We start from the raw sequence: 8,829 nt of genomic DNA, 5'->3' as shown, positions 1-8,829 counted from the left end.
GAAATTAATGTAAAAATCAAGTTTACCCGTCTTCTACCCATATCTCTCTCCCTAGCCTAGTTTCCATCGAGTTGGCCCCACTTGTCAGTGCCTTAGGCTAGCTTCAGCCCTGTCCATCACTTCCTCCTTCTACACCTCTCTCTTGCCTAGTGGGACCCCATTGTCAGCCTCACATCCCTCTCCACACGGGCCCACGGCTCAGAACCCGCGCGCCACGCGTGTGAACACGCGTTGAGCGCGGAAGAGGGCGAGCTCCTCCTCTCCGTCTCCGCCGGCGACCGTACTTAACCCGACCGGCCGACCAACTCTCACTCTCTCTCGCCCTTGTCTCGTTTCGCGGAAGAACCGAGGTACCCCGCCTCGGATTCGCCGGGAACGGGGGTGCCAACTCCGGCGCCGGCGAGAGAAGTCCTCGACGCCGTCGCAAATCCGGTGAGCTCCATTTCCGTTCAATATGCGTTCTATAATTCCCTCTCAATGCCGTCTCTAACGCCACCAAGAACGCCTCATTTAGTGCAGCCAATCTCCGGGAACGCGACCGCGTCAACTCGGAACACCGTCGCGCTCTGGACGCCGCTGCTTCGCCTTTGCTCGTCGCCCAGCTTCCACGGTTCGCGACAAGCTGAGCCACTTCGCCACGAGTTTCATCAACCTCTGTAGATCAAGAATCCCGAAGGAATCGACGCGAGGTGGACCACGGTGGGAGATCCTCTTCTATTTTCCCAACTCTGGCCGCCGACGCCATTCCTTTCTTTCTCCTTCTCTGGTGAGCTTCGGTGCAATATTTTTCGTCTAGAGCTACCTTGTGTTGATCTAAACCGAAGCATGCACCCTCTCTATGCAGTAGAAGCCCGGGAGTACACCGTCGACGACGACCGTAGCAGTCGCGCCGTCGCCGAACCAGTACACCGTCGCCAAGACTTCGCCGAGCCGCGTTTGATTCTTGGTGAGCCTCCTAGTAGTCCCTAGAGTCCTTATCATACGCATGCACGATTAGATCGAGCTTCAAAACCCACATGCATGTGCAAGCCAAGCTTAGCCACCGCCTCTAACACCCTAAAAGCCGCTATAGAGCACCAAATCTTGCCAGAAAGCCACCAATAGGTTCGCACGGTTGTTCTCTACACCTTTTGTTTTGGGAGCTTGAGCTGAATCGCCGCTGTTCGCCGCTGATGATGCTGTGAAGCTCGCGGCTGTGCTACTGCTCTGCTCTGTCCAGAGCAAGGGCATGGCTTTTGAAATTTAAAGACTCCCAGGGATGTATTAACAACTGGAGCAGTCACTTACAAGTAGGACCGGTAATAATCTGTAAATAAACTAAAACTCAAGCATCTTTTTGCATACAAACCTAAAACTAGGGGCTGCGGGATCTATTTCCCGAGAAACCAGGGGCTTTTGCGCAAAACGTTAGTCACTGACATATGGGCCTAGGACTGCGGGTTGATTCCTAGAAACCTCAAGGGCCTTTGTGCATATTGGTCCCTCACATCCATGTGGACCCATCCTTTAAAATCTGAAGAATAATTAGGAAAATGCCCAAACAAATATATGTTTAGCAGAAAAATGCACAAAGTTGTAAAATCTATATAAATCAAATATAGCTCATTTTGAAGTGATTCCAGTTGCTGTAGATTCTTGAAGTTATGAACTTTATTCCAGGAATATAAAACTTGACACTCACTGTACAAATAATGTCTCTAAAATTTATCTAAGATAGGTCATACATAAAACATGTACAAACTTATAAAATACATAGAAAATTCATTTCAACTCATTTTGAAACAAACTCAAAAACTGCAGATACATCATCATGCACTGTCTGATTAGGTGAAATAAAAGTAATTACTTACTTTTCATCAAATGCCTCTAAATCTATTATCTCTATAATGATTAGTTTTAGATAAGCTAAACTTTAGAAATTCATGTAGAACCCAATTTAGCTTCAATTTGAGTAAACTTAAGTTCTGTAGGATCACCAAAACATGTATTTCCAAGTTATGAAATAATATTATATACTTACTGTGTAGTAAAAGTCTCTAAATATTCATATAAGGATTTACTAACATAGAGCAGCCTTTAATTTGTAAAACTTGTAGAAAATTTATTTTTAGTCCAAATGAAATGAACAAAGTTTCTATAGAACCAGCAAATAGTTAGATTCAACATAGTAAAATAAAATTTGGCACCTTTTGTAGAGAACATAGATCAAAACCTTAACTTAGTGAAATAAGAATTTAAACACATAGTGTTGTTTAAGTAATACATAAACATGTATAAGTATATATATATACTTTAGGTCAAATTAAACCTAAATATAAATAAAAACTTGATTGACCAGTGAAGCCATAGTTCCATCCTCATCCACTAAAACTTAGAAGAACTTAGCTCATATAACAATTTCTAGGTTAATATAATATATTGCTAGTTTAGATTAGAGCATCTCTAGTTTATAAAATATGAACCATAGTAGTAAAGACCATAAACATATGAAATAAAAATGTTTTAGTTAACCAAATTATTCCTTTTATTCAACTTAAACAGGAAGTAGCATGTTCTGAACCTATAACTCAAAAGTCATGAACATATAAAACACTATATGCCTAAAACACGTTGTAACTCGTAAAATCTATAAGAAAATCATTATAACTCTAAAAATTATGAAACCAAATGAGTTAGTCTTATAAAACACATCTCCACACCCCTGTGAAGTCTAATCTAATAAAAATCACTTTACAAAAGTATTTCATAACACTACCTAAGACTATACTACTATAAACCGATAAAACTTCTAAAAATTCATAACTCCCTAATGGAATAAGATAAAATAAAAATTCTTTCACCTAAATTCATTTTAGATCAATACCAACCCACTGTGCATAAATCATGCATTTTAGAGCATTTTGGATTTTCAGCTCTTTCGGTGTTTAATTGCATATCGTGTCCTTTATCTAGATAATTGCATAATCGGTGAAGGAGTGGATTAGGTGCTAACAATTCTCTGATCAAGGCAAGTTTTCTCGTCCCATCCTTTGAACACATTGAATCCCATGATTTGAGGAATGAAAATATTTGTTTGCAAAGTTGCATGTGAATTTAGACTATATCGGTATTTGAAATTGGGTTAAGGTAGTTATGACCTATTTGCTGCATACCCCACCTTGAATAATTGATCCTCTTCCTGTTTGAACCCCTAGAAATGGTTAGAGTACACTCTTTGTGCTCAAATGGGTTTATATATGCTCTATGTGCAATTACTTGCTTAGCCATGCTTAGAAATATGCAAATTCTCATTCTATCTATAATTAAAATGTGGTTTTTGATACTTGAACCTTTGCTGGAATAAAATGAATATGATGGGTATTTGCAAACTAAAATGTGTAAAATGTGATTTTACACTTGGGCAGCAAGTGGTGTGCATATAGTGTTAGTTGCATACCGATAGGGGGAGTGTTTGCCCAAATCCATAAGGACCGAACTTGTGTCACCCATTTAAAGTTATTCGTACATCCACATGTGCTAGTATGGGATGGCCTAAGCTGATTAATCTATTTAGGACTAGCCTTGCATTCTGGTAGGCCGGTGTGTATGAGTTTGTATAATTCAGAGGAGCTTCCTATTTACCCCGACGTGGTAGTTTAGGTGACTAAGCGTGTCCAATACAACGGTATTGTGCCACGTGGTGGGTTCCCGTCGTGTCCGCCACCACGGCGTTAAGTTTAAGGCGTGGGCCTGCCACTTAACGGTTCTAGTTATATTCCAAGTATGCCTAGGATAGAGGAACACGTATCGTGCTGGTGCAAGGCTAGGCTCTAAGTAGTGTAAAGGCTTCGTTATGACCTCTAGATCACATTCAACATGAAGAATGTGGTGGAGTCTTGCAAACTCAAAACAAACTAGAGAGTTCATATCATGTGGGTAAAGCTGTACAAACTCTGCAGAGTTCTTTAAACTAATCGATTAGCCGTGCTCACGGTCATGAGCGCTTTGGTGATGTGTCATGAGTATAGACTTTATGATTTAAAATGTGAATATGTGACTTGATTTGAAATTGATAAAATGGGTTGAGTTGTGTGAGTGTGATAATATATTATGACTTGTTGTCAAGGATGACAACAAGAGATTGATTATGATGGAATTATGATGAACTTAATGTTAAAACTTAAAACTTGTTTTGTTAATTGAAGCATCAACTCCTTTACAAAAGAATTGCGAAACAAAACTTGCTTTATGCTGAAATTGAACTACATATTGCCTTCCTTTGAATATATGCCTTACATGTAGTATGGTAGGATTGACTTGTGCTTGCTAGTACATTAACTTGTTTAATGTACTGACTCTTGCTGTTGATATAACCTTTTGTTTGTAGGTTTAGACTTAGTCTTTGAGTGATGCGGGTTCCGATTGATTCTTCTAGGATGAGAATTTAATGGGGGTAAACCCCTAGTCGGTGTGCTTGTGATTGGATAGTCAAGCTTCCGCTGTTCTCTAATAAGTCTATTTGGCCGGTTGGCCTACGTAATTATTAAGTTGTTGTAAGTCTTAAGTTTCTTTGATCTTAGTTGTGTTTGCTATGTGTAATCATGCTTAAGATGAAAGTGTGAATCTAGTGCACATCCTGGGAACTAGATTCACATGAGTATGAGTTAGGAATAATTGAGAGCTTGTAGATCTTTAGCCATTTTTGTCAAGTCTCCTGAATGTGTAACACATCTGGTTGCCGCCTTCGAGTGGTTTGACGGGCACATCTCAGGCTGAAGTTGACTGGCAGGCTAAGGGCTCAGCAATGTCTCCAATATTTCTCTCTCGAGGCGTCGGATGTTTCATTATGCTTGTTTGATGACTTGAATTATTCACTTCATCTCTCAAATATAATGGAAGGTCCGGAGAACCTACGACATATAATAAATTGCTAGCATGGACTAGAGCTCCCCTAGTTTATAAAATATGAACCATGATAATAAAGACCATAAGCCTATGAACTAAGGTTAGATTAGTTAACTAAAATACTCATTTTATACATCACTAGCTAGATGAGGCAAGTTCTGGACCTAAACCTCTAAAGCCATGAACCTATAGAACACTATACACCTATAACACGTTATAACTTGTAAAATACATAAAGAATTCATATTAACTCTAAAAATTATGAAACCAAATGTGTTAGTCTTAGAAAACACATATCTTCACCCCAGCAAACATAAACTTAATAAGAATCACCTTACAACAGCATTTCACAATAGTACCTAAGTAAATCCTACACTATACCGACGAAACTTCTAAAATTCATAATTCTCAAATGAAATGAGATAAAATAGAAATTCTTTCACCTAAATTCATTTTAGACCAGTACCTATTCACCGTGCACAAATCATCCATTTTAGAGCATTTTGGATTTTTCGCATATTTCGGTGTTTAATTGCATAACGTGTACTTTGTATAGATGATTGCTTAATCGGTGAAGAAGTGATTTAGGTGCTGACATTTTCCAGTTGCAAGGCAAGTCCCACCTCCCTCTCTTTGATCACTTTGAACCTATGTTTTGGAGGTTATGGAAAATGTTTGCAAATCTTGCATGTCGATTGTACACTAATAAATTAAAATTTTGTTAAACTTGTTAGATAAATCCTATTATTTGCATTATCATCTTAACTCCACATATATCCATATTCCTCATTCCTAACCTTAGGAACAATATGACTATACCACTTTATATATGAGTCTTGGAGTCACTAGATTACTATAATGCTTAGCCATGCTTAGAATGGTCTTCCTTGTCATTATGGGCTCATTACAAACATGAAAATTGATTTTTAAATAATCTGGACAGAACTTTAATACTTGTGATTTTGATAAATAAAATGATGGAAAACATGGATTTTAGGTTTGGGCCTCAAGTGGTGCACATATGGTGATTAGTTGTGTACCAATAGGGGGAGAGTGCGCCTAAACCGACCTAAGGACTTCACTCAATGTCAGTTCATTTCATATATAGTACAACCACATGTGCTAGTATGGGATATCCCAAGCTTAGTAAATTATTTATGGTTTAGCCTTACATTCTGGTAGGCCGGTGTGTATGAGTTCGGATAACTCAGAGGAACTTCCTATTTACCCCGACGTGGTAGTTTAGGTGACTAAGTCTGTCCAATACAACGGTATTGTGCCACGTGGGTGGGTTCCCGTTGTGTCCGCCACCACGGCGTTAAGTTTAAGGCGTGGGCCCGTCACTTAACGGTTCTAGGTCATATATCGAGTATGGCTTAGGATGGAGTAACACGTATCATGCTGGTGTAAGGCTAAATCATGAATTTTGGAAAAGCTTTGTTGCGGGTAATAAATCGGGTACTTATGTATCGCGTGCCATGCTTTTGCATGATTATTATTTCGCATCATGTGGGTAAAGTGTACAAACTCTGCAGAGTCAAAACTAATCGATTAGCCGTGCTCACGGTCAAGAGCGGCGTGTGGATATGTATTGAGTATAGACTTGTGTTTATTCTTCTAAATGCTGAAATTTACCTTCAAATTGTGATGAGATTTGAGAATGATCTCCTTGCTGCCATGGAAGGCAATGAGGTGCATATTTATACATGATTTAGCTTGCTGCCCAATATGTCAAGTACTAGCTTGCTGAAATTTATTTGAAAGAAAACCTGATTTAGAAATGTTTTATGCAAATAAAACTTGCTTTATGCTAAAAAGAACCATATTATGCCTTCCTTGATTATATGCCTTGCAAGTAGAGTGTTAGACTTGTCTTGGTGCTTGCCAGTACATTATTTCTAATAATGTACTGACTCTTGCTATTGAATTAATCTTTTGCTTGCAGGTCTTAGACTTAGTCTTTGAGTGATGCGGGTAATCGACTGCTTCTTCTAGGGCTTGAACTTAATGGGGTAAACCCCTAATCGGTGTGCTTGTGGATTGGGTAAACAAGCTTCCGCTGTTCTATATATTTATTTGGCCGGTCGGCCAATCTAACTAAAGTTAGATGTAGTTTATAATCGCTTTCATCTTATTTGTGTTTGCTATGTATAATCATGTTTGAGATGAAAATGTGAATCTAGTGCACATCCTAGGAACTAGATTCGCATGAGTATGAGTTAGGAATATTTGAGATGTTGTAGAACTTTAGCCATTTTTGTCAAGTCTCCTGAATATGTAACACATCTGGTCGCCGTCTTCGAGTGGTTTGACGGGCACATCTCAGGCTGAAGTTGACTGGCAGGCTAAAGGCCTAGCAATATCTCCAATATTCCTCTCTCGAGGCGTCGGATATTTCATTATGCTTGTTTGATGACTTGAATTATTCACTTCATCTCTCAATTATAATGGAAGGTCCGGAGAGCCTACGACAGTATCATACGATCGTATCGTAGTATCGGGGTACTATGAGATTTTCTTTTTTTAAAAGTTTAATTAATATTTATATTAATTATATATAGCCATTCTATATAAAAAAATATAGTAATAATATATATTATGCAAATATAGACATTTATCATGAGAAATCACGTTGGTTTTGATATATTTAACTGATATCTATATATACTTGAGCATATTCGTTTACATTATTTCCAAACCATCTTATTTTAAATAATATTTTGTAGTATCGTAGGGATCGCAGAATCGAGATACCACCTAAGATTTCATAGGATCGTGTATCGAGAGGTGGGATCGGTATCGTTTCGGCTTGGTAGGATCGTAGTATCGTAAGATACTAAAATACGAATCGGGATACTGACAACCTTGGTTGGAATGTCTGGTGATATACCCTGACCAACCACCTCCACCTTTGGTGTCCAACTTATAGTTGCACTTTGTTCTCAAACTTAAGAAGTTGATGAAAGAGGTTGTATCTAGGCCGGTCAGCATAGAGATATCAAGTAATGTTAGAGTCATCTACCCATGGTTAAAAAGAAGCATTCAAGGTATCTGACCAGAAATAGGAAGCCGATGGCATTAAAGGTTCATCTGAGAGTTCAGAACTGCCCTATGGGCCGAAGAAGTTCTCAGTTGCCCATCGAGTAACGAACAATGTTAAGTGGATGCAGAGGTAAGTTAGTACACACCTGGGGCCGGATCACTCCGAGCAACGACCCAAGCATCCTTTAACTTACTAGGCAGAAAAAAGAGAGATGTGGAGCAATATTACACCTTGTTACTTTTTAGCCTGGTCAGCTGTGGGTATCGTGTGGGTAAAAAGCTAGGTAGACGTTGCAGAGTCATAGAGTATTCGAATGCGCTGTGCTCCCGGTTAATGGAGTTGTGTCTATGGGTGGATTCCAGATTATGAGCACAAGTTAAACTAATTGGCTAATAATTAATTTGGTTAATTTTGTTATTAGCTCATGTTCTGATTAAGTTATTAGAAACAATTACTCCCTCCATTTCAAAATATAAGAACCTAGGACTGGATGAGACGTTTCCTAATACAACGTATCAACGTCCCATTTGGTCCTAGTTTCTTATATTTTAGGACAGAGGTAGTATATTTTATGCTTATTAATATTGTTTAAATTAAATGTTTAATTATGTTGCTTATATTAAATGTGTATTAGGACAGACCCTATGAAATAACTGATAAGGTTTGGGTTTAAACCTTTCAACTTCATATATTGCATTTATTATGTCATTATAAGCACGTTTTGCTGAGTACCTTTTGTACTCATAAATAGGTTCACATCATGAGGAGAAAGATGCTCGTGGAGATCCCGTGACCCGTTAGAGCGGGACGATTATGATTTCTAGGTCATTCTATGCTCAGGCAGTTCTTGTGGTGGAGTTTAACTGTTTATCTGTTTATAGACATAAGGTTTTATGGGTAAT

The 8,829-nt window shown here is 38.6% G+C and overlaps 1 long non-coding RNA gene across 4 annotated transcripts; it reads left to right on the top strand.

The window, feature by feature from the left end:
* Positions 1-251: 251 nt before the first annotated feature.
* On the top strand, positions 252-7,234 carry LOC127757780 (uncharacterized). Of its 4 annotated transcripts, none has more exons than XR_008013534.1 (4): positions 252-432; positions 520-766; positions 845-946; positions 6,830-7,234. It is a non-coding gene; the product is annotated as an uncharacterized LOC127757780 (long non-coding RNA). The 4 variants fall into 4 exon arrangements; XR_008013532.1 differs by having other exon boundaries at positions 515-766; XR_008013533.1 differs by lacking the exon at positions 6,830-7,234 and adding an exon at positions 5,441-5,497 and having other exon boundaries at positions 515-766.
* The last annotated feature ends 1,595 nt before the right edge of the window (positions 7,235-8,829 follow it).

The sequence above is a fragment of the Oryza glaberrima genome, chromosome 12, assembly GCF_000147395.1.
Source record: "Oryza glaberrima chromosome 12, OglaRS2, whole genome shotgun sequence".
Lineage (NCBI taxonomy): Eukaryota > Viridiplantae > Streptophyta > Magnoliopsida > Poales > Poaceae > Oryza > Oryza glaberrima.
Note: the sequence above shows the minus strand (reverse complement) of the source record. Positions and strands in the feature narration are given on the sequence as shown.